This window comes from Ursus maritimus, unplaced genomic scaffold, assembly GCF_017311325.1.
Source record: "Ursus maritimus isolate PB19 unplaced genomic scaffold, ASM1731132v1 scaffold_25, whole genome shotgun sequence".
Taxonomy (NCBI): Eukaryota; Metazoa; Chordata; class Mammalia; order Carnivora; family Ursidae; genus Ursus; species Ursus maritimus.
The window spans coordinates 9,444,828-9,459,564 of NW_024425008.1; the positions used below are offsets into that span (position 1 = coordinate 9,444,828).

General features: G+C 37.1%; 1 protein-coding gene across 1 annotated transcript in view; it reads right to left on the reverse strand.

Moving 5' to 3' along the window:
• PPP4R4 (protein phosphatase 4 regulatory subunit 4) overlaps positions 1-14,737 on the reverse strand; it is a 101,756-nt gene that overhangs the window by 85,307 nt on the left and 1,712 nt on the right. The window lies entirely within an intron of this gene.

The window sequence follows — 14,737 nt, forward strand, 5'->3', positions numbered from 1 at the left end:
TATATATATAAACATATATAGATTCCATATAACAAATAAGAAACTAGAGCTAATAAAATATATGTTGTTTTGGAACATTAAGAAAATTTTTTCCTGAAAAAGAAAAAAAAGAGGCCACATCTATTTACCCACCAAGGTACCAAAAGAAATGACTAAAACACTGGAATTCTGATCCTTCAGCAGGTTTCTGCTAATCCAGTATTTAAAAACCATCTTGAATAAAGAAATGTGGGAGCTTTTTAATGCCTATATCAGAAAACTACAGAAACGTTGTGAACATTCCTATTTTGTAAAAGAAGATTTAATCTGCTTAAATATCAAAGATGAGGAACAGGAAAGATGGACAATACTCACAGGTTTTTAACCTGTGACATGAAGCAGATGATGGTGCCATTTATCTGAGATAAACAAGCAACCCACATATGAGTAAAGATGTGAAGGAAATAATAGACCTAGCAATGCAGATATCTGAAGAAAACATATTAAGAGCAGAAGGAAGAGCAAGTGCAAAATCCAAGGTAGGTATATACCTGGTATGTTTAATGAATAGCAAAGATGCCTGCAGTACACACCAAGCAAAGAAGGGAATAGTAAGAAATTAAATCAGCGCTGTTATGGGGAAGGAAGAGGTAGTCACAGAAATCAGGGAAAGTACATTCTCAAACTGTAATGGAACTAAACAAGAAATCAGTAACAAAAAGATACCCGGAAAATCCCCCAATATTTGGAAATTAAACAATACACTTCTCAGTGACTCCTGAGTCACAGAAGTCTTGAAAGAAAGTGTGTTGGGGTTTTTTTAAAGCTTTTATTTGGAGAGAGAGAGAGAAAGTGAGTGTGCACGTGTCCACATGAACAAGGGGGAGGGGCAGAGGGAAGGGGAGAATCTCAAGCAGACTCCAGGCTGGGCTTAGAGCGCAAGGCAGGGCTTGATCTCAAAACCCTGAGATCAAGACCTGAGCTGAAATCAAGAGTCAGACATGGAAGATTAACCAACTGAGCCACCCAGGTGCCCCAGAAAGAAAGTATTTTTATTTCAACTAAATGACAATGAAGACACAAAACATCAAAATTCGTGGAATGCAGTTAAAGCAGTGCCTACAGGGAGATACATAGCATTAAAATGCATGTACTAAAATAAAAATCTAAAATCAATAAACTAGGATTCCACCTTAAGAAATTAGAGAAAGAAGGGAAAATTAAATGCAAAGTAAGCAGAATGAAGGAAATACTAAGTACAAAATAAAAATCAATGAAATTGATACAGAAAACATCACAATACAGAAAAACATTAAAGAAAAAGAAAACCAAAAGCTGGTTCTTCTAAAAGATCAACAAAATTGATAGACCCCAAATGCAAACAAGAAAAAAAAGTGAGAAAACACAAATTACCTGTATAGGCAATCAAAGAGGGGACATCAGTACAGATCCCACAAACATTAAAAGGGAACACTAGCATAGCCTAATTCAATGCCCATAAATCCAATAATTTAGATGGAATACAGTTAAGTACTTTGAAAGACAAAAACTACCAAAACCCACTCAAGAAGAAATAGACAACCCACAGAGCCCGATATCTAATAAATAATTGAATTTTTAGTTAAAAACCTTTAAAAAAAAAAAAAAAAAGAAAATCCCAGGCCCAGATGGTTTCATTGGTGACTTCTACCTAACATTTAAGGAAGAAATATGGGGCACTTGGCTGGCTCAGCCGATAGAGCATGTGATTCTTGATCTCAGGGTTGTGAGTTCAAGCCCCACGTTGGGGATAGAGATTACTTAAAAAAAATTTTTTTTAAACATTTAAGGGAGAAATAATACCAATTCTACACAACCTCTTCCAGAAAATAGGAAACCACTTCCCAAGTCATTTCATGAGCATCTTCCTAAAACCAAAACCATAGAAAAGAAAGTTACAGGATCAATATCTTTCATCACATTAGACGTAAAATCCTCAAAAATATACTAGCAAATAGAGCCCAGAAACACTGAAAAAAGACTCATATATCATGAGCAAGTAGATTTCATCCCAAGAATGCAAGGTTGGTTCATCATTTGAAAATTGATCAATGTAATTCAGCATATTAAAAAAACTAAGTTAGAAAAGCCATACATCAAATCAATAGACTCAGAAAAATAATATTTACAAGATTCACCACCCATTCATGACAAAAACTGTCAGCAAATTAGGAATACTTACATCATATTTAATAGTGAGAGACTGAATGCCTTCCCCCTAAAATCAAAAACAAGGGAGGTCCTCTCTCACCACACCTACAGGGGAGGAACCTGGGAGATACTACTTTAACCAAGTAACCAAGATTATCATCACCAGTGATAAATCGTGTTGATAGCATGTACCCCCCTGAAATTATGAGATGAGAATGCATTTCCCCTCTACGGTATTCCTCCCAAAAGCCCATAGCCCCAATCTAATAATGAGAAAAACATTACACAAATACAATTTGAGAGACATTCTACAGAATATCTGACCACTCATCGAAACTATCAAGATCTTGAAAAGCAAGGGAAGACTAGGAAAGCAACACAGCCAAGAGGAGACTAAGGAGATATGGCAACTACATGCCATGTGGTATCCTGGAGGAAAAGAACATTAGTGAAAAAACTGATAAAATCCAAATAGTCTATAGTTTAGTTAATAGTGATGTACCAATGTTAATTTCTTAGTTTTGACAAAAGTACCAAGGTTATGTAAGATACTAGCTTTAGAGAAAACTGGTGAAACGTATATGGGAGCCCTCTTAACTACTTTTGTGACTTTTCTGGAGACCTAAAATAATTCCCTCCAAAACTATCTTTTTTAAAAAACCAAAAGGTAAGGGGTGCCCAGGTGGCCCAGTCAGTTAAACATCTGCCTTTGGCTCAGGTCATGATCTCAGGGTCCTAGGATCATGCCCCATGTCAGGCTCTCTGCTGGGGGGGGGGGTCTGCTTCTCCCTCTCTTTCTGGGCTCTCTCTCTCTCTCAAATAAATAAATTAATTAAAAATTAGGGGCGCCTGGGTGGCACAGCGGTTAAGCGTTTGCCTTCGGCTCAGGGCATGATCCCGGTGTTACGGGATTGAGCCCCACATCAGGCTCCTCCGCTGTGAGCCTGCTTCTTCCTCTCCCACTCCCCCTGCTTGTGTTCCCTCTCTCGCTGGCTGTCTCTCTCTCTGTCAAATAAATAAATAAAATCTTTAAAAAAAAATTAAATTCAACTTAAAAAAAGCAAAAGGTCAGAAAAAGATACACTGTGTAAACACTAACCAAAAGAAAGCTGGAGTGAGTATATTAATTTCAGATAAAATATACTTCAAAACAAAGAATATTTCTAGGGATAAAGACAAATATTACATAACTATAAGGGGGTTAAATCACCAAGAAAACATAACAATCCTAACTGTATGTACCTAAATACAGAAATCAAAATACCTGAACTACTACTAAAACTGACAGATTTGAAAGGGGTAGACAAATCCGCATTTATAGTTAGAGACTTCAATACTCCAGTCTTTGTAATCAGTAGAATAAGTACATTGAAAATAACAGAGATATAGAACACCTGAAAAAGACCATCAACCCACATGACCTAATTCACATGTATAGAACATTATACCCAATGACAGAATGCACATGCTTTTCAAGTACACATGGAAATTCACCTAGATCAACCATGTTCTGGGCCATAAAACAAACCTCAGCAAATTTAAAAGAACTGAGGTCAAGCAAAGTAAAGTATGTCCTGTGACCATTACAGAATTAAACTAGAAACCAATAACAGAAAGATATCTGGGAAAATCCCCCAGATAACTGTAAAATCATGTGAGGTACGCATATATACCATTCACATGTACAAACCATCCCCCTCCCTCCCCACCACTATCAGAGCTGCAAGGAGAGGTGTCCTCTCCCCCACAAGCCCAGGCTGTATTTTTGTGAAACCTTTCCCTTTTCAAGACTACCTACTTTTCAAGCAAATATAGTTTAATTTTATTACCAAGAGAATTTCTAAGCAAACACGGTTTATAAACTTTTTACCAGGAGAATTTATATGACAATTCTAAGCCAGTCAGACTTCTCAGTCTGATTTTTCACGCATGAACATGTAAATATTTTTATGCTAGCCATTTTACTCTCATTCTGCCCAAAGCATATTCAAACCAAATCTATAATGTACAGAACTCTTTAAAGAAAAAATATTTTCTGATTTTAGTTCAGGAAAATGAACAGTATTTTTTCTTTAATCATAATATTATTGCATCCAATCCTTAATGAAACACGGGCACTTTCTGAATTATGACTATTTACCTAGCAAATGACACTTTCTAAAAAAGCTGTGAAACTTCACCTCCCCAAGGGCTTTCTGTCCTACAGGGATGACCATTAGCACCACCTAGTGGATGAAATAATAAACTGGGATTCAACATCTCTTTGTCTTAGAATTGAGGGACACCCTGCTGAAGCAAGATGGAGCCTTAAACTCTATCAGGCCCAACCCATTGTATTATATGGAGAGAAGTGGGGGGAACGGTGCCTGAAGAACTTAAGTGACTTGAATGTGATCACAGACACAAATGCCACGACCCCTGATTTTTACACTCGCAAACTGGCCCTTTCTATTGCACTTTATAGCCATGTGCAAACAAATTCACCTCAAACTTTACCTTCACCATATGCAAAATTTGCCTGGAAATGGATCAGAGACATAAAATTAAGAGCTAACACCTTAAAACTCCTAAAAGAAAACAAAGGGGAAAAAATCTTAATGACCTCGAAGTTGACAAAAATCTCTTAAATACGACACAGAAAGTACTAATTATAAAGGAAAAAAATCAATAAATTAGACCTCATCAAAATTAGACCACAACAAAGCAAATACCCTTTGTTCTCTGAAAAATACTTTTATAAAAATTAAAAAGCCACAGACTGGGAGAAAATATCTGCAAAACATATATCCAACCATAGAGCAAAAGCTTTGAACAGATACTTCCCTAAACAAGATATATGGCTGGCTTATGTAAAAATGCTCAACGGCCATTGATCATTTGGGAAATCCAAATTACAAATACAATGAAACACCACTATACTAGACCACTAGAAATGCCATTAAATGGCTTAAAACTAAAAAGACTGATCATACCAAATGTCAACGAGTATATGGAGCAACTCAAGCTCTCACACACTACCTGGAAATGTAAAATTACAAGTTCACTTTGGAAATGGTTTAGCAGTTTCTTAAAAACATAAATATACATCTACTACGTGACCCAGCCATTGCACTCCTAGCTGTATGACAGAGAAGGAAGAAAGCACGTGTCCACCAAAGATTTGTACATGAATATTTATAGCCACTTAAGTGTGTAGTAGCCAAAAACTGGAAATTACCCAAATGGCCATTAGCAGATGAATGGGTAAACAAAATATGTTATATCCTTAAAATGGAATAATTATCAATACCAAACAGAAATAAACTATTGACGCATGCAACATTATACATGAACTTCACAATACTTAAGTTGAGTAAAAGGTGCCAGACAAAATACTAGATGTTATAATTCATTTCTATAAAATTCTATAAATTGCGAACTAATCTATAGTGACAGAAAGTAGATCAGTGGTTGACTAGATGGAAGATCAGAGGAAAGGGAGAGGATATTAAAAAGGGACACAAAGTTACTTTGTGTAACTGGACATGTTCATTATCTTAGTTGGGATGATAGCTTTATGGGGGTATGTGTGCGTGTGTGTATATATGTATGTCAAAATTCATATATATGTCAAAATTCATCAAATCATACAATTAAAATATGTGCAGTTTATTGAATATCAATTATACCTCAATAAAACTATAAAAAATGAAAAAACATATTTATTCACCACATAACCCAGCATTCTATTTTTAGGCATTCACCCAAGAGACATGAAAACATATGTCTACGTTCTAGAACAGGAAAAACCAATCTATAGTGACAAAAAGCAGATCACTGGTTGCCTAGGGTCACGGTGGAAGATTAATTGCAAAGGGGCACCATCTGGAGAGAACACTTTACAACTACAGGAAGTTTCTGGATGGGAATTTTCCCATACACTCTATACATACACTTATATAAAATACGTTCTGAATTGCAAAGGTGATTGAAAAGACCAATAAACCCTAAAACAAATAATACCTTATATGTTAATTCACTGGATTTAAATAAAAATAAAATAAAAAATAAAAAGACCAATAACAACTATCCTTTCCTAAAACAACTCTGCACCAAGCACTGGGCCCTCTACATACATCTCCTCCAATCTTACAGTCCTCTAGTATAGGTATTATTATTCTCATTTTAGAATAGGAGGCTTGGACTCAGAGAAGCTAAGCAACTTACCCAAGGTCTCTCAGTAAGTAAATGAGTGAGCCCCCGCCTCTAAGAATAAATCTGGGTTTGTCTTAACATAAAGTATTTCTGACACAATGTCCTGCCTTCTCAACACCCAACACACTTGCTAACAGGGGATGAACTCTGTTCTACCGAACTCCAAGAAAAATGCTTTTGCTTCCTTAAACAAGTACTTCCTTGAACACAAGTATCTGCTGGTATAATGTCATTCGTTCCCCAGGTGATGCCTAACACATGCAAGTACTCAATAAATATTCTGTACCTTTTAACTTAAACTCGTAAGATTTATTCTAAAGTAACCATTAGTTGCATTACAAATCTTTTCCATTATTAATATCTCTGACTATACTTAACAAGATAAAAAGTGCCCAAATCTCTCATAATTGCATCATGTTAGTGAGCTCCAGATCTTTCTAACGACATGATGTGGGTCACTTTTACATTGATGAAAATAGTTTACTCTTTCGTTAAGCTTTTCCTACATACCCCATGAGAGCATTCTGCTTTCTACTGATGTCACAGAGAGAGCCTTCTGAAGCTTCAATAAATAGGAAAAAAGAAGCAGATGCCATTGTTATGCTCATTAAAAAAAGCAAGGAAAAGGAGGTGGAAATAATCACCAAACCCCTTACATTCAGTGACCTAGTACTTTTCCAAAACGGAATTCAAGGTTTGCCAAGGACTTCTTAAGTAATTCGGCCTGAGCAATAATGTAAGATATACAGCTGGAATCCATTATATACTCTGCTTTATAGGTGAGGCACTGGTCCCTCTATCCTAAAACATGAAAATGAAGGTGCTCCCTAGTTGTATGCAGAAAGGCATTCAAGCATCACCTTCACAGAGGATGATCATTTGGGCAATTTTTTTTAAATGGGACCTCTCATAGGGAACATTCTTATAGAAAAAGAATAATGTTCAGTGGTATAAGTAAATCAGGCACATGAAAACAGAAACCTCTTCAGGCTATTTGTCGGCTGTTCATCACCACTATGCTAAGAAATTTACAAACTAGAAGGTTTGTCACTTTGTTTCCTTAAAAATAAAGGTTGGACCACTCACACACTGCTGATAGAAGTTTAAATTGGCACAATTTGGAAAATTGTTTAGCCGTATCTTTGAAGCCGGACATATGCATATACTAATGACCAATAATTCTACTTCTATGAAGATAACTAAAAGAAATGCACACACATATTCACCAAAAGACGCATACATCATGTTCCTAGCAGCATTACTCCTAAGAGCAAAAAACTGGAAACAAGCCAAATGTCCATCAACAGTAGAACGAACAAATAAATTGTGACTTATAATGGAATACTATACAGCAATAAAAATGAACAATCTATTTCTCCATGCAACAATATCGACAAATCTCTTTTTGAAAGGTTCAATAAAAGCTAAGCACAAAACAGTACATTCCATGGTTCCTACTATACAAAGTTCAAAATCAGGCAAACTAATCTATGATGTTAAAAGTCAGGATGGTAGTTACCCTTTGCAGGGAGCAGGAGAAACTAGACAGGGGTAGAAGGGAGGTACTAGGCTAATACGGTAGATTGTGTTCTATTTCTTAATCTGTGTGCTGATTACATGGGTGTATTCACTCATGAAAATTCAACAAGCTATGTATTTAGGATTTGTGCACATTTCTGCAGATGTTCAAAAAGCTTGTTTTAAAAAACAAGACTAAAAATATGCCTATAAAAGCACCTCTTTGGGGCGCCTAAGTGGCTCAGTCAGTTAAGCATCTGGCTCTTGATTTCAGATCAGGTCATGATCTCAGGGTCGTGAGACTGAGCCTCACGCTGGGTGTGAAGCCTGCTTAAGATTCTCTCCCTCGCCCTCTGCTCCTCCACCTTCCCCCCCACCTCGAAAGAAAGAAAGAAAGAAAGAAAGAAAGAAAGAAAGAAAGAAAGAAAGAAACTCTTTAACTGAGATTCCTAATTCATTAATTTTTTTTTTAAGTATACAAAAGTAAAGGAATAACAGACCAGACCATGGTACAAACTCAATGCAGAAACAAGAGAGAAATATCATGGGTAACCAAGGACGAAGAAAGGTCATCACAGCGCATGCTTTGAAAAGGATAGTATCTCCCTCGACATGGTGTTAAAAGACTCTTCCAACTAAACAACACTCTCCACTTCTTTGCCAAAGGCGGGCTGAGAGCTCAAAGCTAATAGGCTACTTTCTAGAATGCTCACAGGCTTCTGGTCTAGTGGATTTGTAACCAAGAGCTGGCTAGATTTGTTCTCAGACCAGTTTATCCCATTTTCACTGGCTATTGCAATTACATAATTTAATTAAATACTGCAGAAACATGATGCAAAAAGGGAGTCATTTTTATGAAAACTAAATTGAGAGTTTTAAAACACTCAATAAAGATAACTTACCAAAGAAAATTGCCATTGAAATAGGAAGAACAAGACAATTTGCAAAAGATGAGTAGATAATCAAAAACTCTAGGACCATGCTGTCCAAATGCTTCCTAAACCATCTTCCAATTCTCACTCAGCTTTAAAGAAACATAAACTTGACATTATAAGGGCATTATGGGGGTAATCGATGCAAGAAAGCAGATCCTGAACTGTAATCAGCAGACCTCTACTCAAAGAAAAGGCAGTGGACCTACAACAAAAGACTAGCAAACAAATACATATTTTTTTTACAGGAAAATAAAATGTTGAATGTAGGTATCATTTTTATGATTCCCCATGCTGACCAATTTTTTTGGATTAACCAACGATCCATTCCACTTGTGAGGGATTAAAAAGGCTCTTCTGTACATCATTCAAGAAAACTAGGCAAAGTAATACTAGACACTCAAGCATCCCCCACATACATACACACACTCATAAACATCCCTTATATACCCACTTAACTGAAATAGTATTAAAAGGCAGAAGGCATCAAAAAAAGAAATCAAGACAATAGTGAAAATAAAAGAAGCATGGGAATATAGACGATCTTAGAAAGAAGGGCATACAAAGGAGGTTTTCACACAACTTTTCACAACGTGATAGGTATTTTGAAAGACAAAACAATCAAAACCTAGCCAGGTAGCCAAGCTTATCAGGGAAGCTCTTCCCCGCTATCTTACTGCCGTCCTGTTCTAGTCTTGAATGCAAGGGTCTCCAGAAGCCACAGTTTACAATACTTTTGTTCATTTCCAGATTTGGCTGCAGACATCTCCCTCTGTGACATCACCAGGGGGAGTATTTACTTCTTTAAAAAAAAATTGGGGGTTGGGGGCAGAGGGTAAAAATTCCTAATTTAAGATGCATTTTACCTAACCGTCCCTGGAAGGCAAGGTGCAAAATGTTTTAAAACTCACAGCGTAGGGGCGCCTGGGTGGCTCAGTTGGTTACCCAGCCAACTCCTGATTTCAGCTCAGGTCATGATCTTAGGGTCCTGGGACCAAGCCCTGCGCTGGGCTCTGCCCTCAGCGGGGAATCTGCTTGGGATTCACTGCCTCTCCCTCTCCCTCTGCCCCTCACCTGGCTCATGCGAGCTCATGTGCTCCCTATCTCATGCGCTCTCTCTCTAAAATAAATAAATAACTCTTTAAAAAAATTCACAGTATAAAGTGACTATAAAAGTATTCGACACAAAAGTGAGGTTAACACTAACCAACCCACACAACGCATGCATAACGTTAAGAGCAAATATTGCTTAAGATAAGGTCATTCGGTAAGAAAATATAAATCCATAAAACAGGTCGACCTTATCACTCAAGTTTTAAAATGCTTAATTATAATTTGTGAAGATTCTGGTTTCTGATAAATACTACTAACACAGAAAGTTAATAGGTATCTTTCATAAACTTCAGTTGACATACTTTACTTGCCAGTTACTTTCCTAAATTATTGGAAGGTAAAATTAATATTGCTATCCTCTTTTACAAGTGTGAAAGGTACCCTGAGAACCTAAGTAACAAGGAAGTAGGGACTGGGGGAAGGAGACAGAAGGAAATTAACATGAATTGGGTAACCCATTCTGTGGTAGAGCTCCATCCATAACACAACCTTGGGAAACAGGAATTGCTATTTCCATTTTACAGATGAAAAAAGAGAGCTTAACAATCATAAATAATGTGTTTCTGGTTACACAGATAATAAACAGTAGAATAGGCTGTAACCTAAATCTCTGATTCTATATTGCCTATAATACAAAAAAACCAGAAGTATCTTAATTCATCTGGCATGTTGGCCATCTTAAATTAAATAATACACTTTATTAAGAGGTATATATTTATATCACAGCACAAAACAAGAAAGACCAAAACAGCCACAACATAACAGATGCTTGCCGTCCAGAGGCTTACAATTAAAGAAAATGTTCCCACGCACACACAGGTTAAGGAATACAGTGTAATGGGGCGCCTGGGTGGCACAGCGGTTAAGCGTCTGCCTTTGGCTCAGGGCGTGATCCCGGCGTTATGGGATCGAGCCCCACATCAGGCTCCTCTGCTATGAGCCTGCTTCTTCCTCTCCCACTCCCCCTGCTTGTGTTCCCTCTCTCGCTGGCTGTCTCTATCTCTGTCAAATAAATAAATAAAATCTTTAAAAAAAAAAAAAAAAGGAATACAGTGTAGTGATTAATCACTCCTTGAGGGAGGCCATCCATAAGTGATATGGGAGCTCAGAGAAGCCTGGGATCCACGCGGTTTCAGCAGTTGAGAAAGGCTTTATGAAAGATGTAAGATCATAGCTGGATCCTGGAGATGGAAAATGTTGATCAGGTGTAATGAAAGGCCCTCCAGGACCGGGAAAAGCAGAGGTAAGGATGAACACGATGAATGTGAGTAACAGTGAAGGGGCCAGCAGGACTGCTTCAAGAAGTAAAGGACTAAGTGGAAACAACCCAAGTGTCTATCAACTGATGAATGAATAACCAAAACATGATATACCCACGCAGTACAATAGGACTCAACAACAGAAAGCAAGCACTGACACATGTTACAACATGGATGGACCTTGAAAACACTATGCTAAATCAAAGAAGTCAGTCACAAAAGGCCACATACTGTATAATTTCATTTACATGAAATGTCCAGAGAATAGGCAAATCCGTAGAGACAGAAAGCAGACTAGAGATTTCCAAAGGCTGGAAGGGGTGGAAAGAAGTGAGGAGTGACTGCTTATAGGTACAGGGTTTCTTTGGGGGATGATGAAAATGTGCTAAAATTGATCATGGCGATGGCTGCACAACTCTGTGAATACACTAAAATCCACTGACCGGCACACTTTAAATGCGTGAAGTGTATGGCAAAGAAACTACAGCTCAATCAAGCCATTTAAAAAAAAAAAAAAAAAGAGTTGAGGGCCTGGGGGAATATCACACTGCACAGCTAAGATGGAGTCCCTTATGCCAAGTTTTGAGGGTCTGGAATTTATGTGGTAGGCAATTAGAGATAGGTAAGAAAGACTTACCTAATGAAAGCATAGTATACAAATTTAGGGCTCTTCTCTAACAAAATTATTCACATATTTTAAGTACTTTCCTAAAATATATGCCAAAATCACAAAGACGACAGAGAAGAGGAAAAAGATGATGCGATGGGATTTTGACGAAGCCACAAGCTGTGACTATTAGGAAAGCTGTTTTGCTTCTGCACTAAATGCCACAGATGGCTGGTATCAGCATCGTATTTATGCAAAACCACAAATTCATCTGTGTCATGTCTTCAAATACCGTAATGTTCTAAGCTTAATTATGAAAACTACATTAACAATTGATCTGCCATATTTTAGAGTGAGATGATGAACCGTGTAATTTGTTTTTCATTGGATGACAGTACCCTACAGATAATGTTTTATATATTAGATTCAATTTAAAAGCTATCAGAACCCCACTGGTATAAAGCATGTGTGATGCAAACACATTTGTCTGAATTCTAATTTACCCTAAGATTCCAAAAGAGATTTACTATACAAAATAAGAAAACTAAAGAGATAAATCTGACATTTGGGGGGGGGGGGGCTGGCATCTGGATATTAAATATCCAATATCCAATACAAAGGAAAAGGCAAAGCACTCAAAAATCAATCTGAAAAGCAGATAAAAAAATCAGGGAGCGCCTGGGTGGCTCAGTGGGTTGACATCTAACTCTTGGTTTCCACTCAGGTCATGATCTCAGGGTCCTGGGATCTAACCCACAGGATCTGCGCTCCCTGCTCAGCCCAGTCTGCTTATCCCTCTCCCTCCCCCTCTGTTCCTCCCTCTCTCTTTCTCCCTCCCCCTCCCACCCTGCACTCCCTCTCTCAAATAAATAAATAAATAAAATCTTAAAAAAAAAAAAAAAACAGGTCTCAGTATGAGGTTCTATAGCATTAGGAAGTACGATGGAAAAAAAAGGCACACCGTACATTTAAAATAAAAGGTTTGATATAAGGGCAGAAGAGGTTGTAACAGAGGCAAAGTTTGGAGCTCATCTATTAGACAATCCCACATCTTCCCCGGAATTCCAACAAAGAAAGAACCTTTCAGGCAGTGTGCCGTTTATCCCTTCGGAAGCTAGCCTAAAGGTGAAATCCCAGTTTCCCCCAGGAGGTGGTGAGATGGTAGGAATACAAAGAACTCCACTGGAGAGCCTATGCACAACCGAACTAGTGTTCGCCTTCTGAGTCACCTTGCAAACCTCCTTCAAGGTAGATGAGGCACAAGAAACTAAAGGAGATATCAGATCTCTTTAAAAAAAAAAAACAAACCTCTCATCTAAGAATGAGAGGACCCATCTGTTTCTGAAGGGCTTTGTAAATTCTAGAACTGGATGAAACGTGTGTTCTGTGTCTGAGAAATACAGACAACTTAGATGAGCCGATTCACTAACAAACAATAAAAGCAAAATAGAAAACAAGTAAGTTCTCCTTAAAAAAGAAGCCTTGTCACTGATATCTAGAGTAAGATATCTGCGGTCGCAGGTAAGTAGAACAAGACTCTCCGTTTCCTAATTTCCTGATTGTAAGCCAGCGTTTATGCAAAAGAAGAGAATTCAGTGGAAGTATCCAGTAGGAACTTATTACAAATCATCAACTGCTGTATGTTAAAACAAAACTTATCTAAACTCTCCTCAATTGTCTACTCCAAACAAAAGAACTCAGGGAAAAGGCAGAAGTTTACAGCTATTGTTCACTGTATTAGACATGTTAATTACTAAGGAATAAAGTACTTCAAATATAACATAATGAAGTATCAAAAAAGGTTAAACCTGAATTATTCTCTATGTAAACATCAAGAACACATTACTGTTAATTCATACATAAATAAAAGTTTTCTTTTAAATAAACAGGGAGAAATAACGACAGCATACTGCCAAAGATCACCAAAGGAGGGGAAAGAACACTAACATAAGGTCTAACACCCAGAAACATTTTCAAGTGATAGAATTACTAGAATGGTCTAAATTATAAGCATGCTACAATTCTGACTACACTAAGAACAGAAACCCAAGAGGTCATGAATAGGCTAAAAAAAAAGTCATGGGGAGGGATTTTTTTTTTTTTTTACAGGATCCTCCACTGAATAACCTGGAACTAGAAGCATGACCTATAAATTAGAAAGGAGAACAGGAAACTTGACAGCACTTGAAACTGGCAAAGCTGACCCAAACTAAGGAAACAAGGATGATAAATATCTCAGGAAGTAAATAACACCAGTTTTCAAAATCTGTTCAAAAAAACACAAGTGAAAACTAATTTGCCAAAGGAAAAACATGTGGCTATAAGTTAAAGAGAAATTTTTAAACAAATATACACAAAATGCCTTAGGAAAATTTCTGCTTCGGAAGTATTTTCACAGATAAGTTCATTAATGTTCACTGCATTAGCTTTTAAGAAGTTAAATCTGAAGTTTTTTTAGTTGAAAGAAATTTTATAAATGTATGCAATAACCACTTGCATTAATTCTGCAGAGCTTGTGAGATTAAACTTAAACGAGAATAGGCTCAATTAAATTTTAAAATCTTTCAGACAAAATTACAAGGCTTACACAGCAAAAGTAATACAAACAGGATATCCTGAGCATCAAACTGAGCTACTCTATCTGGGGGGGGGGGGGGTTATATAGTAAATAGCATATAAGTTCAAACTCTATGATTAGCTTAAAATTAAACACTGGACACTCTTTAAGGCTCATCTAAATTTACTGGATCTTTGGGAGAACAACCAAAACTGGAAAATAAAAAAAGAATGAGATCCAATTCAAATCCTTAGCTGTTCTGTTCTTCCTCCTCCAAGAAATATTCTTTAAGTTGGTTGTCTTACTTGATTTCAGTTCTCAAACATGTAAGTCCATACCCAAATCTTAACTTATAATTAAGTGCTACGCATGCCAGAGTACTCTGCTC